Here is an 11,022-nt window from a genome sequence, read left to right on the forward strand (position 1 = left end):
CTGCAGGGAACATTTTAAATCCCAGGGTTTCAGATTAGGAAAAGGAAACTCATCAATGTCATATGATTGTCTCAAGATTCCACAGACCACTGAGCTGGGACCGATCTCAGAGCATGTGAACACAGAGTTAAGTGCTTTCCAAGATCCAGCAGACCCTTCATCCTGCAGAAATGTCTTCCATTCATAACTGAAGGTGGCCAAGGGCTGGACATTGTCCTGCAAGATAAAGGCAAAACTTGAACTGACCAGGCATGAGGTCAAATCATGGTGACTGCCAGGTCCTCTCCCTCTGCCATCACTCCAGCTGTATGCTCCAACAGCATGGGCTTCTGATGCTCTTCAGTGCACATCCCTCATTCCTAACCCCAAACTTCTCATCTGGATTTGGAGAACATATTTTGCCACACTGTTTTGACTCTGATCTTGTCAGAGGGCAGTGCCAGCACACACATTCTTCACACTCCAGTCCTTTGGGGCTACCTGCTCAGCTCAGGTCCCTAGCCCCCAGCTGAGACAGAAGTTACTTCAAGGTTAGCTATTTTCTAATTATCCCCAAGGTTTTGATTGTTTCCAAGACTTGTATGGTCTAGAAGAACAACAACTAAACATTGTTTCCAGATAAAATTTTGTTCTACCCAAAACAGACTCACAGACATAGAAAACAAACTATGGTTACCAAAGGGGGAAGGCTGGGGAGGGCTAAATTAGGAGCTTGAGATTAACAGGCACACATTACTATATGTACAATAAATAAACAACAAGGGCCTACTGTATAGCACTGGGAACTATATTCAGTGTCTTGTAATAACATACAATGGAAAAGAATCTGAAAAGAAAAAATACATACGTATGTACATGTATAGCTGAGTCACTTTGCCGTGCACCTGAAACTAACATTGTAAGTCAACTACACTTCAATAAAATTTTTTAAAAAATTAGGTTCTACGCAGGGCTGCTTTCTTCCAGCAACGTGCATGCACACGTACACATGCACACAACACACACACACACACAGAGCCTGAATAAGAAGCCTGGCACTACTTGGCAGGCAGACTAAATGGGCGTGACTTCCTGGGAATGAGCCTTTCCAGCAAACCTAAGAGGGTTTCAAGTGGAGAAAGCTCTCAAGTGAAGAGCATCACGTTTCAGTCTGTGCCCTTGAGCACATACCTAATGCTGCTAATTCTGGGTATTGTTTCCTAATATTTGGACAACAGTAAGCACACAGTCACACAGTAGATTCCTAAGCCTGATCTTTGTTGCTTAATGTCTTGCTGCCAGATTGTTCCAACAACGCCCTGGCGCAGTGAGAGCCCCCCCCCCCCGCCCTTCACCCCGCAATCAGGAGGTCGAGAGGTGGCCCTGACAAGGCCAGAGGACGTCCATCATGGCGCCTGTACAGACGTGATGTTGAAGGAGCTGATGGCTTAATCAGCTGGTCCCACTGGAAAGACTTTGAATGAAGAATGTTCCGTGTTTGCAGACATAAAGCGTGAAGGTCGTGGGAAATAGATAAGGTAACTTAAGATAAATGGGAAATCTCACTTCCTGTTGAGGATTAATAACCATATTCCTTTTGACTTCCTCTAGGTGACAAGTTGATAGTTCTTTTATTTTTTGGTATAAAAAAGTTTTAAAAATGTAAAATCCTAGCGTCCTGAGGAGGCTTGCTGTTCTCACTGTTAACGTTCTCTGAACTGAAGACAATTCTATGGGAAAAGTGAGTCTTCGATCATTCAGTGTTTGAATTTTAACCTTCTCCTGGGCAAGACCTAGAGGCAAGGTTGAAATATGCCTCCAGAAACATGGGTATAATTTATTTTTAAGTTTAGACACAATTGTGCAACTGTTTAAGAGGTATTTAATTAAAGCCACGCCAAGAAGGAGAAATCTGGCGAAATTTGGCTCTGAAAGACCATCTGGGGCGTGCCTGTCAGTTCCCCAGCTTGGTGCAAACATCCAGGTTGAGCTTTAATTTTTTGTGATCCTGCTGTGATTAGCTGCCCTTACTGGATCCCCACATATTACTGAGGATGGGCCTGGACCCTTCATGGGGCTGTGGGCGGTGATGGGAGGTGCCTGTTAGGCTTCTCAAAGATGCAGAACCAGGCCTGCTGTCCCCAGCCTCCAAGGGCACAGATCAGCTGGGGGAAGAGGAGGTGTTCAGGGCTGAATTGTGCCCCCCAAAAGATGTTGAAGTCCTTAGGACCTTTGAATGTGACCTTATTAGGAGATAGGGTCTTTATGGAGGTAATCAATTTAAAGTGGGGTCATTAGGGTGGACCCTAATCCAATATGACTGGTGTCCTTCTAAAAAGGGGAAATCTGGACCCAGAGACAGATAGGCATGGAGAGAAGATGATGTGAAGACAGGGAGAAGATGGCTGACTAGGAGGAACTAACCCTGTTAGTTCTAACTTCTAACATCCAGAACTGTTGAGACAATACGTTCCTGGTGTTTAAGTCAGCCACTTCGTGGTAGCTTGTTATGGCGGCCCCAGGAAACCAATATAGGAGTCAGGTGGCTTCCGCCACTGTAGGGTTTTGACAAGACAGGGTAGGTGAGATCAGTTGCAATGCCCTCCGAGTCTACTTGAAAACAGCTGGTACCTAGACCTCTCTGCTGGGACTTGTGACTGAATGAAGGCAAAACTTTGGGGTGGATGGAAGGGTTTGATCTGTGCCATGCAAACCCCTTCCTAGGTGAACAGAAGGAGGACAAAGGTCCAGATATTTGTTTTTCTCTTTTCACAGTGTATTTATACAAAGTCTTCAGTTACTAGACCCTCCTGGAGAGAGCAGTTAATAAATGACTACTCCAGGAAAAACAAGGCTGGGTCAGTGCCCTGTCCAGACTCCCCTTTGCAAACTTTAGTGATGGTCACTGAATTACCCCCTGGAGATAATCAAGTATCTCCTCTGCAATCAAGAAAGGATTCATAATTGCATTCATTTCAGGATATAAATCATTGGTTCTCAGATTCTAATGTTCATAGGATTTTCCTGGAGGTTTGTTAAAATTCAGATCCCCAGAATCCTCCACAAAGCTTCAGAATCTCTGGGGGTGGGACTTAGAAATCTCTAATTAATCATCCTCCCTTTTCCCCCTTCCTCACCCTAGGATACAGGCAACTTGATCAACCTTCTTTGAGAAATACTGTTGCAAATGACTGATTCAAGTATGTGGCTGTATTTCAGTGATATCTGAACATTTGGAAGCAATACAATATCTGTAGCTAGTGCCAAAAAAAACGAAGATCTGACTGTGGAATGTTAGGCTTTGGTGAGCTAGATGGTGGAGACATCTCCACAAAAAGCTCCTTGGCTAGGCTCATTCCTCCAGTAAATGGTAAGTTACTGGATTGGAGAGTCATATCTCTATCTTTCAGTCCTTGTGTCTTTCTGATACCTAGGTATACAGGGTGGTTCCCTGCAATGGTGACTGTCAGTCTAGATCAGATGGCACAGTGGGGAGCCAGGACACCCAGTATAGTGAGCCATGGTGTATTGATATGTCTAATTCCATTTAGAAACACCACACTTCTGCCTGGAGAAAAAGCGACTTTACCACATGCGATGGAAGGGACAACCAGGAGAGTGTGTGGAAAGCAAACGGCTGTGTCAAGCATGAGTCCCTATTTCTGAATGATTCTATGGTTCATCTTTGGCCACGTGGTGACTCATTTTCTCAAAGGCCAGAAAGTGGCAGAGCAGATGCCTAAGCTGCACGTGAAATTTACTGGAGAAGATTTTAAAGTGAAAAACTTTATGATTTATCAATGACCCATAGATTTTTTTTTCTGTAAATTGATAGATTTTGGTCTAGTGAAGGAACACCTCAGACCAGTTTTAGAGCTGGATTGGAGATTCTTTTTTCTTGAGGAAATCCACTTCCACCAAGCTTTGAAATTATGGTCCAGGATTTCCTTAATAGACTGTGTGTGTTTGTGTGTGTGTGTGTGTGTGTGGCGGTGGGGAAGTTGTGTATGTGAAAACTTATCACTGGAACCTGTCCAGTAACATAGTGTATTTTAAAGATGCTGTCTAAAATTGAGCAAAAGTTCTTAGGGATGTGGTAAAGAGAAGTGTTTAAATGGCATACAAGTAAAATTTCAAGGAGTACAGGAAAATAGCACCTTTCACTTACATGGAGCTATGTTATTTTACTTACTTTATTTTTGTATTCTTCATATATTTATTATATAAAATTGTATTTTATGTTATATATTTATTTACCTATAATAAATTTTTTATATTTATATAATACATTTTATATTAAAAACATATGTGGATATGTTTTAGAGTAGACTGGAAAATTGATGTGTTTTAGAAATAAATTTCAAAGAAATGTTATGTTTGCATTGGGAGCCAGCTACTCAGATACTACAATATAAAAATACAATTATATTAAGTGGGAAAGTACAGGACAAATACAAATACAGCATAAATACAGTCTTATGGGATAAGAAAATAATATGTATGTATCAGAAAACAGCTATCTTTAATGACAGAATTGGGGGATTTTTATATTCCTCTGTATGCCATATTTTTATTGTTCACATTTTCCAAAAAGAACGTGTGTATTACTTACATAATCAGAAAAAAATACACAATTCACTTCCAAATTTTCCATGCAGTTTCCTATTTACTTTAATTATATTTGTAAATCTATTTTCTAGATGATATTATAAGCTCTTGGTCAAACCATAAACAGAACTTTTCAGGATTCAACACTCCAATTGCCAGGGGAACACCATTTCCCAGCTTCAGATCTGTTTTTATGTTCCTGCTTATGACCTGGCTCTCAAATTCTGTTTGCGTTATTTCCAGTAAACACTCTTCTAGCTAAAAGAACATTCACATACACATGTCTCTTTCATCATATAGTGAGTAATCGATGTTAATTCCAAGGAGCTTTTTGAGCAGTCTCAGAAATATTTACTCTAATGTTTTCGAAGTAACAAAACACTTTGATCCCTTTTAAGCTTTCTACATTGTGGGGCAGGACTGCAGAGTTCAAGGGTATATCTGTCTTGGCAAGGTTTAAAATGTGAGTTCACTCGAGGAGGAAAGAGTTGTTAGTAAATGAAACCCCACACACTCTGGTGCCTGTGTGCCATGCCAGGTACCAGGTCCTGATTCTTGGCACCCAGGGAACTTGCTAGAAGCAAGTGGTCATATTTGAATCATGTGTTATAAGGAAGGCACTACCAAGGACAGTTCCCGACTCTAGGAAAGGTGATTAACATCAACTGGAAAAACAAACCCCTTTTCACCTCCTCTTGAGACTTTCATTAAAAGTGTTTATTTGTAGGTGGTGGGGATTAAGGGAAAAGGTATTTTGGATGTTGGTGCAGGACCAGATGCTGAGATGCTGGCTTTCAGCTTGTGATGAGATTATATAATGTGCCCTTGCGTAAGAACTGTTTAACCCCTTCTAGTTAGGGATCTTGCTAACTGAAAACAGGCTTCCTTATTTTTGTTCCTTTTTTTTTTAAATTGAAGTCTAATCAGTTTACAATGTTGTGTCAGTTTCTGGTGTACAGCATAATGTTTCAGTCATCCATATACATACATATCTTCTTTTTCATATTCTTTTTCATTATAGGTTATTATAAGATATTGAATATAGTTCCCTGGCTATACAATAGAAACTTATTGTTTATCTATTTTATACATAGTAGTTAATATTTGCAAATCTCGAACTCCCAGTTTATCCCTTCCCATCTCCTTCCCTTCCTGGTAACCATAAGTTTGTTTCCTATGTCTGTGAGTCTGTTTCTGTTTTGTAAATAAGTTCATTTATATCATTTTTTAAGATTTCACATTAGTGATACAATATGCTATTTTTCTTTATTTCTGGCATAATTCACTTAGAATGACATTCTCTAGGTCCACCCATGTTGCTGCAAATGGCATTATTTTATTCATTTTTATGGCTGAGTAGTATTCCATTGTATAAATATACCACAACTTCTTTGTCCAGTCATCTGTCAATGGACATTTAAGTTGCTTCCAAGTCTTGGCTATTGTAAATAGTGCTGCTGTGAACATTGGGGTGCACATATCTTCTCGAATTAGAGTTCCCTTTGGATATAGAACAGGCTTCCTTATTGATTTTTGTGATGTTTTGGTAGTTCTTGCTTAATATTTTCTCTCTCAAAATTTGTTTAAGATGATTGTTTTTTAACAATTCTTTACAGTGGTATGATGAGAGAGATGATTCTTTTCTCCCATTTGGAGGGAGTGAATCCAAGCACAAAAAAGGAGGTGAGTTTCTAGGAGGGAAAACAGGGATGAACTTGACACCTTAGAGGACAGACCACTCCTCTCTCCAGACAGTGATTCGTACCATTGCACACCCACCTGCCCCATCCCAGCACAACCAGATCTGAGTGCTGGCCGTGAAGGTTACTGTCATGTCAGCATTGCCATTGTAAACTGGGGCCAATTCTGCCCCAGAATCAGTCTCCCAAGATGGGAGAAGGAGCCTGCTACCTACAACTGGATACCTCTGCTCTGTCGGGTTTCATGCCAGGTCATTTCTTTAATCTTTTCAACTTGGCTGTGAGGTTGACATTACAGGTGAGCAAACTGAGACTCAAAGAGGTTAAGGGAAAAACCCAAAGTCATGTGTGTAGGTGGCAGAAGTGAAATTCAACCTACAGTTGCTTTGAAGGCTGAGCTGTTTTCCACATACTATGCTCCCTTGTTTTTTTAAACTTGTCTTTCAAGTAGAATAAAAAGAAGCCAAGAGAAAGATACACAGATGAGAAAGGAGCTAATTTCCAAGACAGACAGGTTTTCTTTCATGTAAAGATTAAGTTCTGATGGTACCTTTTTGCCCTTTCAAAGCTCAAAGCCTTAAACAGAGTATTGAATGAATGAGTCATACCTGTGACCAAACTACGTACATTCGAGGCCAGCCTCAGAATCAAAGCAGTGGGATCGTCTTCTCATCTGTACATAAGGGCAGCCTAATCCACGCCTCCTGCTGCAGACTTCTCTTGAGACCAAGCCCAAGTCCGAGGTTTGTTGATGACCAAGCACCAGAGGTGTTTCTACCGTCACCCTTGTTTTTTCCGAAGTCTGGCCTTTGTGTAGGTGCAGTGAGAAGGGCAGCCAGAATTTCTTCTACACAACTTGAAAGTGAAGGAAATCATTAATTTCGTTCCTCTGGACATGTCATCCTAAAGGATCAAGACTCACAATCTACAGTCTGGATCTTTTCAGTTGATCAAATATGCAAGTAAGTAACTTTTCTTTATCTTCAAGCCAAAATAACTAGAATGAGGTTGAATAGAAACAAATTCAGTGGTTCAGTAACTTTTCTTTATCTTCAAGCCAAAATAACTAGAATGAGGTTGAATAGAAACAAATTCAGTGGTTCTTGACAAGCCATAGTCCTCTGAGGAACAGAGAACCTGGGAATAGGCACCCCAGTGTACCCCTTATGGCCATATCCTGGACAAATACCTTGACAAATAGAGCCATGCAAATTTTTCATTTTTCAGGATCCTACTTAGAATCCACATGTGGGGCCCAGAATGTGTTTAATACACCTGGATTCTGGGAGCCAGGGCTGGGTATGGGAGGGGCATAACCTGTCTCTGTGGAATAAAGAAAAAGGAAGTTGAAAGAGGGATGTGGGTTGGGGGTACCCTGAGAGGTGGGTAGAGGGTTAGAGCCCTATGCTAAGGTAAAATCTAGATCAAGAAGAAACTGGGGGAGGGCATAGCTCAAGCGGTAGAGCGCATGCATAGCATACACAAGGTCCTGGGTTCAATTCCCATTACCTCCTCTAAAAATGAATAAATAAGTGAACCTAATTACTCTTCTCAAAAAAATTAAAATTATAAGAAGAAACAAGGATAAGTCGGGGGTTTTCAGATTACCCAGAAACTCCATGGGAATTGAAGTACCAATACTAGTGTAATGGGTTGAACAGTGTCTCCCCAAATGTTCATGTCAGTCCAGAACCAAGTAAGAATGTGACCTTATTTGGAAACAGTCTTTGCCGATGTAATTAAAGATCAAAATGAGATCATGACAGACTAGCACCGGGCTTAAGTCCAGATGGATACCCTCAAAGAGGGGACAGCACAGAGACACACAGAGAAGGCCACAGGCGGAGGGAGGCGGAGACCAGTGTGTGGGAGCGACAAGCCAAGGAGCACCAAGGACTGCTTGCTGACCCCTTGCTTTTAGAGCTCTGGCCCTCAGGACCACAGGAGAGCAAACTGCTGTTGTTTTATAAGAGAATAAATGGTCGTTGCCATTGTGGGCATTCAGAGACAGAGCTTTTCACAGAAGCCCGTGGGGAGCCCGGGAGCCAGAAGCTGTTCAGGCACAAAACCACTTCAGACATTTTAACGGCAAGGGAGAAGGAGGAAGGGGGCCTTTGAAGGTGGAGTTAACTGGAGGAGGACGCCCACCCGGTCCAGGCAGTGAGACTGCTCCGTGGTCCCTGATACGCCCTTGGAGGAGGCGTTCTGACCCCAGCGGGCCCAGGGCAGATCTGGACCACCCTGGAGCGTTAGTACGATCTTGTGTTTTCTCACTGAGAAGAGAATCCCCCCCAGCAAGTGAGCGAAGACCTGGCGTGAGCCGCTGCTGCGCTATCCCAGCAGGACGAAGGCCGGTCGAGAAACCGTCAGTCGCTGACAATTTTTGACCAAGTTAAAGCCATAAAGCCTGTTGACCCCACGAACACTTTACTATTTCCTGACAATAGTACAACGACCAAAGCTGGGATTTAACACTGCCATAATGCTTATCTAACCCACTGTCCATGTTCAAATTTTGTCAGTTTTTCAGATACTATCATCTCTGAGTGTTTTGTCTTCCCTCTGGCCCAGGATCTAGTCGAGGATCATGCATTGCATTTAGATGTCATGTTCCCTGGGGTTTTCATCGGAAACAATCCCTCAGCTCCCTTCTAAAGGAATTTTGTGACCTTCATAGTTTTGAAGCATATGTGCCAGGAATTTTGTAGACTGTTTCTCGCTTCGGATTTGTCTTATATTTCTTCATGATTAGATTCCAGTTATGTATTTTTGTCCGGAAAACCAAAGAAATTGTTGTTTTCAGGGCGTCGTGATAGGAGGCACATGGTGTTAGCCTGTCCCAATGTAATTCCTGCAAACTTTCGTCACTTGATCTGAGGGTGCACCCTGATTAATCCTAAGCTACTGTTTCCCTCTGCCTAGAAATCATTCCTAAAGTGTGTAGAGACCTGGACTCCAATGTCAGATGCGCGACCTCTGCAAGAAGATGGCCCAAGACGCAGGCGAGGAATTGGAGAGAATCACCTCCTACCACCTCAAGGAGATCCGCTTCCAAGAGAAAAGAGCTGAGGAAGGCTGGCTGGCGGTGCCGGCCACCGAGAGAAAGCTCCAGGAGCTGCGACAAGAGAGTGACTGCACCAGACAGATGCTGGCCCAGGTCGAGTCCAATATCCAGCCTCCCCCCAGGGGCCCTGTTGCTCCTGCTGCTCCGCCCGCAGCCCCCAGGGGCCCAGCAGTGTCGGGGGGGGGGCCTGGGCCATCAGGCCCCCCGGGAAGGAGGAGGGCACCGCGGTGAGGGAGCAGGGACCTGTGGTCACCTGCAGGTGTGACTCAGCTCACAGCAGCCGGTCCAGACACTCACAACCACAGCACAACATCTGCATGTTTCTTTCTTATATTAATGTCGATGTATTTCTTTTCAGTTTAGCTCCTGCTGTTTAACTGATGCCGCAATTGCTCTTATAGAAGTTTGGTATGTAATTTTAAGTTAGTATTTTTAAATACAAATTTGTTCATATGATGCTTATGAATACATTATTTCTCCATCAATGGACCCTTTAGAATTAGTGTAAATTTTATATTTTGACTTAAATGAAATGTCTACCATGATTTATGCCTCCTCAAACTCTGACACGGAGAGAAACGTTCAAAACCATGCAGACCGTTTCTGTCTGCGAGGACCTGCTACGAGAAACCTGTACGAGTGATTTAATATCTGCAGGGAGGAATTTAAACTGGTTTTAAAAATGAATGCAAAAGAAACCTTGAAAACGACGACACAACCTTCAAGTTCTGTAACATTTTTATTCGGGTGGCGGTAAATTCATTGATTAGTTTAGGGGCATTGATATTTCTCAGTCATTGGTTTCTTCTTTAACATTTTTTTAAACAACGTTGTTGTGGTATAGTTTCTGTGCAGTAAACTACGCATATTTCAGATGCACAGTTTGATTTAAATGAAACGTCCACCTTTGCCGTAAACTTATTTTGCTTAAAATACTGTGTGTGGTTTAACTATTTCTAATACTTAGCAGTCAAAATTAAAGTCTTCCCTTCATGGCAAACAAACCCACTCACACACACACACTATTACACACACACTCACACACACACACACCAGGTTGGGGCAGCTCAAAGGGGACACTGAGGAGGAAAGGCTGGCATCACTCTGCACAGGAAGGGGACCCTGGGAACAGAGTAAGCGGAGAAGACCCTGGGACGAAATGAAGCCTGGGCCCCGAGTGCTGACCCGCAGGAGGCACAGGCTGGTCCAGGACGTGGTACTTCCACTTCCCTCAGCAGAAGAAGCAGGAAGGAGGGGCTCACATCCTGGAGACAGTGGGGCAGACCTCAGGGGACACTGTGAGATCTGGGGGACCAAACCCCCACCTGGCTACATGTCAAGTGTCACCTAAGAGTTACAAATGACATATGCTTGTAGTAACAATATCAAAAATTTTAGAACATGTTTTTAAAAACAGAAAAGAGGAAGGAAATAGGAAGACAGAAGAACAGAGGAGAGGAACTGAAGAGAAGACAAAAGAGGTGCAGACAGGGGAGGGAGGGGGAGGATGGGAGGGGCGAGGGAAGACCACTTCCTGCTGCTTTAAATTCCCGTCCCCAGAAGGCGCTGGAGAAGTGCTATACGTCCAGAACTTGTCTGGAATTCTCTCGCTATATACCGTCTGGCCCCGAGCTGTTTTAGGCAATAAAACACCCTGGACCTCTTGATGGG

At 42.9% G+C, this 11,022-nt stretch overlaps 1 long non-coding RNA gene across 1 annotated transcript; it reads left to right on the forward strand.

Moving 5' to 3' along the window:
* The first annotated feature begins 1,382 nt into the window (after positions 1-1,382).
* Positions 1,383-10,284, forward strand: LOC141574173 (uncharacterized). The gene is made up of 5 exons (XR_012500996.1): positions 1,383-1,517; positions 3,122-3,349; positions 6,204-6,270; positions 6,856-7,249; positions 9,210-10,284. It is a non-coding gene; the product is annotated as an uncharacterized LOC141574173 (long non-coding RNA).
* Positions 10,285-11,022: the final 738 nt, after the last annotated feature.

This window comes from Camelus bactrianus, chromosome 1, assembly GCF_048773025.1.
Source record: "Camelus bactrianus isolate YW-2024 breed Bactrian camel chromosome 1, ASM4877302v1, whole genome shotgun sequence".
In the NCBI taxonomy this organism is placed as follows: Eukaryota; Metazoa; Chordata; class Mammalia; order Artiodactyla; family Camelidae; genus Camelus; species Camelus bactrianus.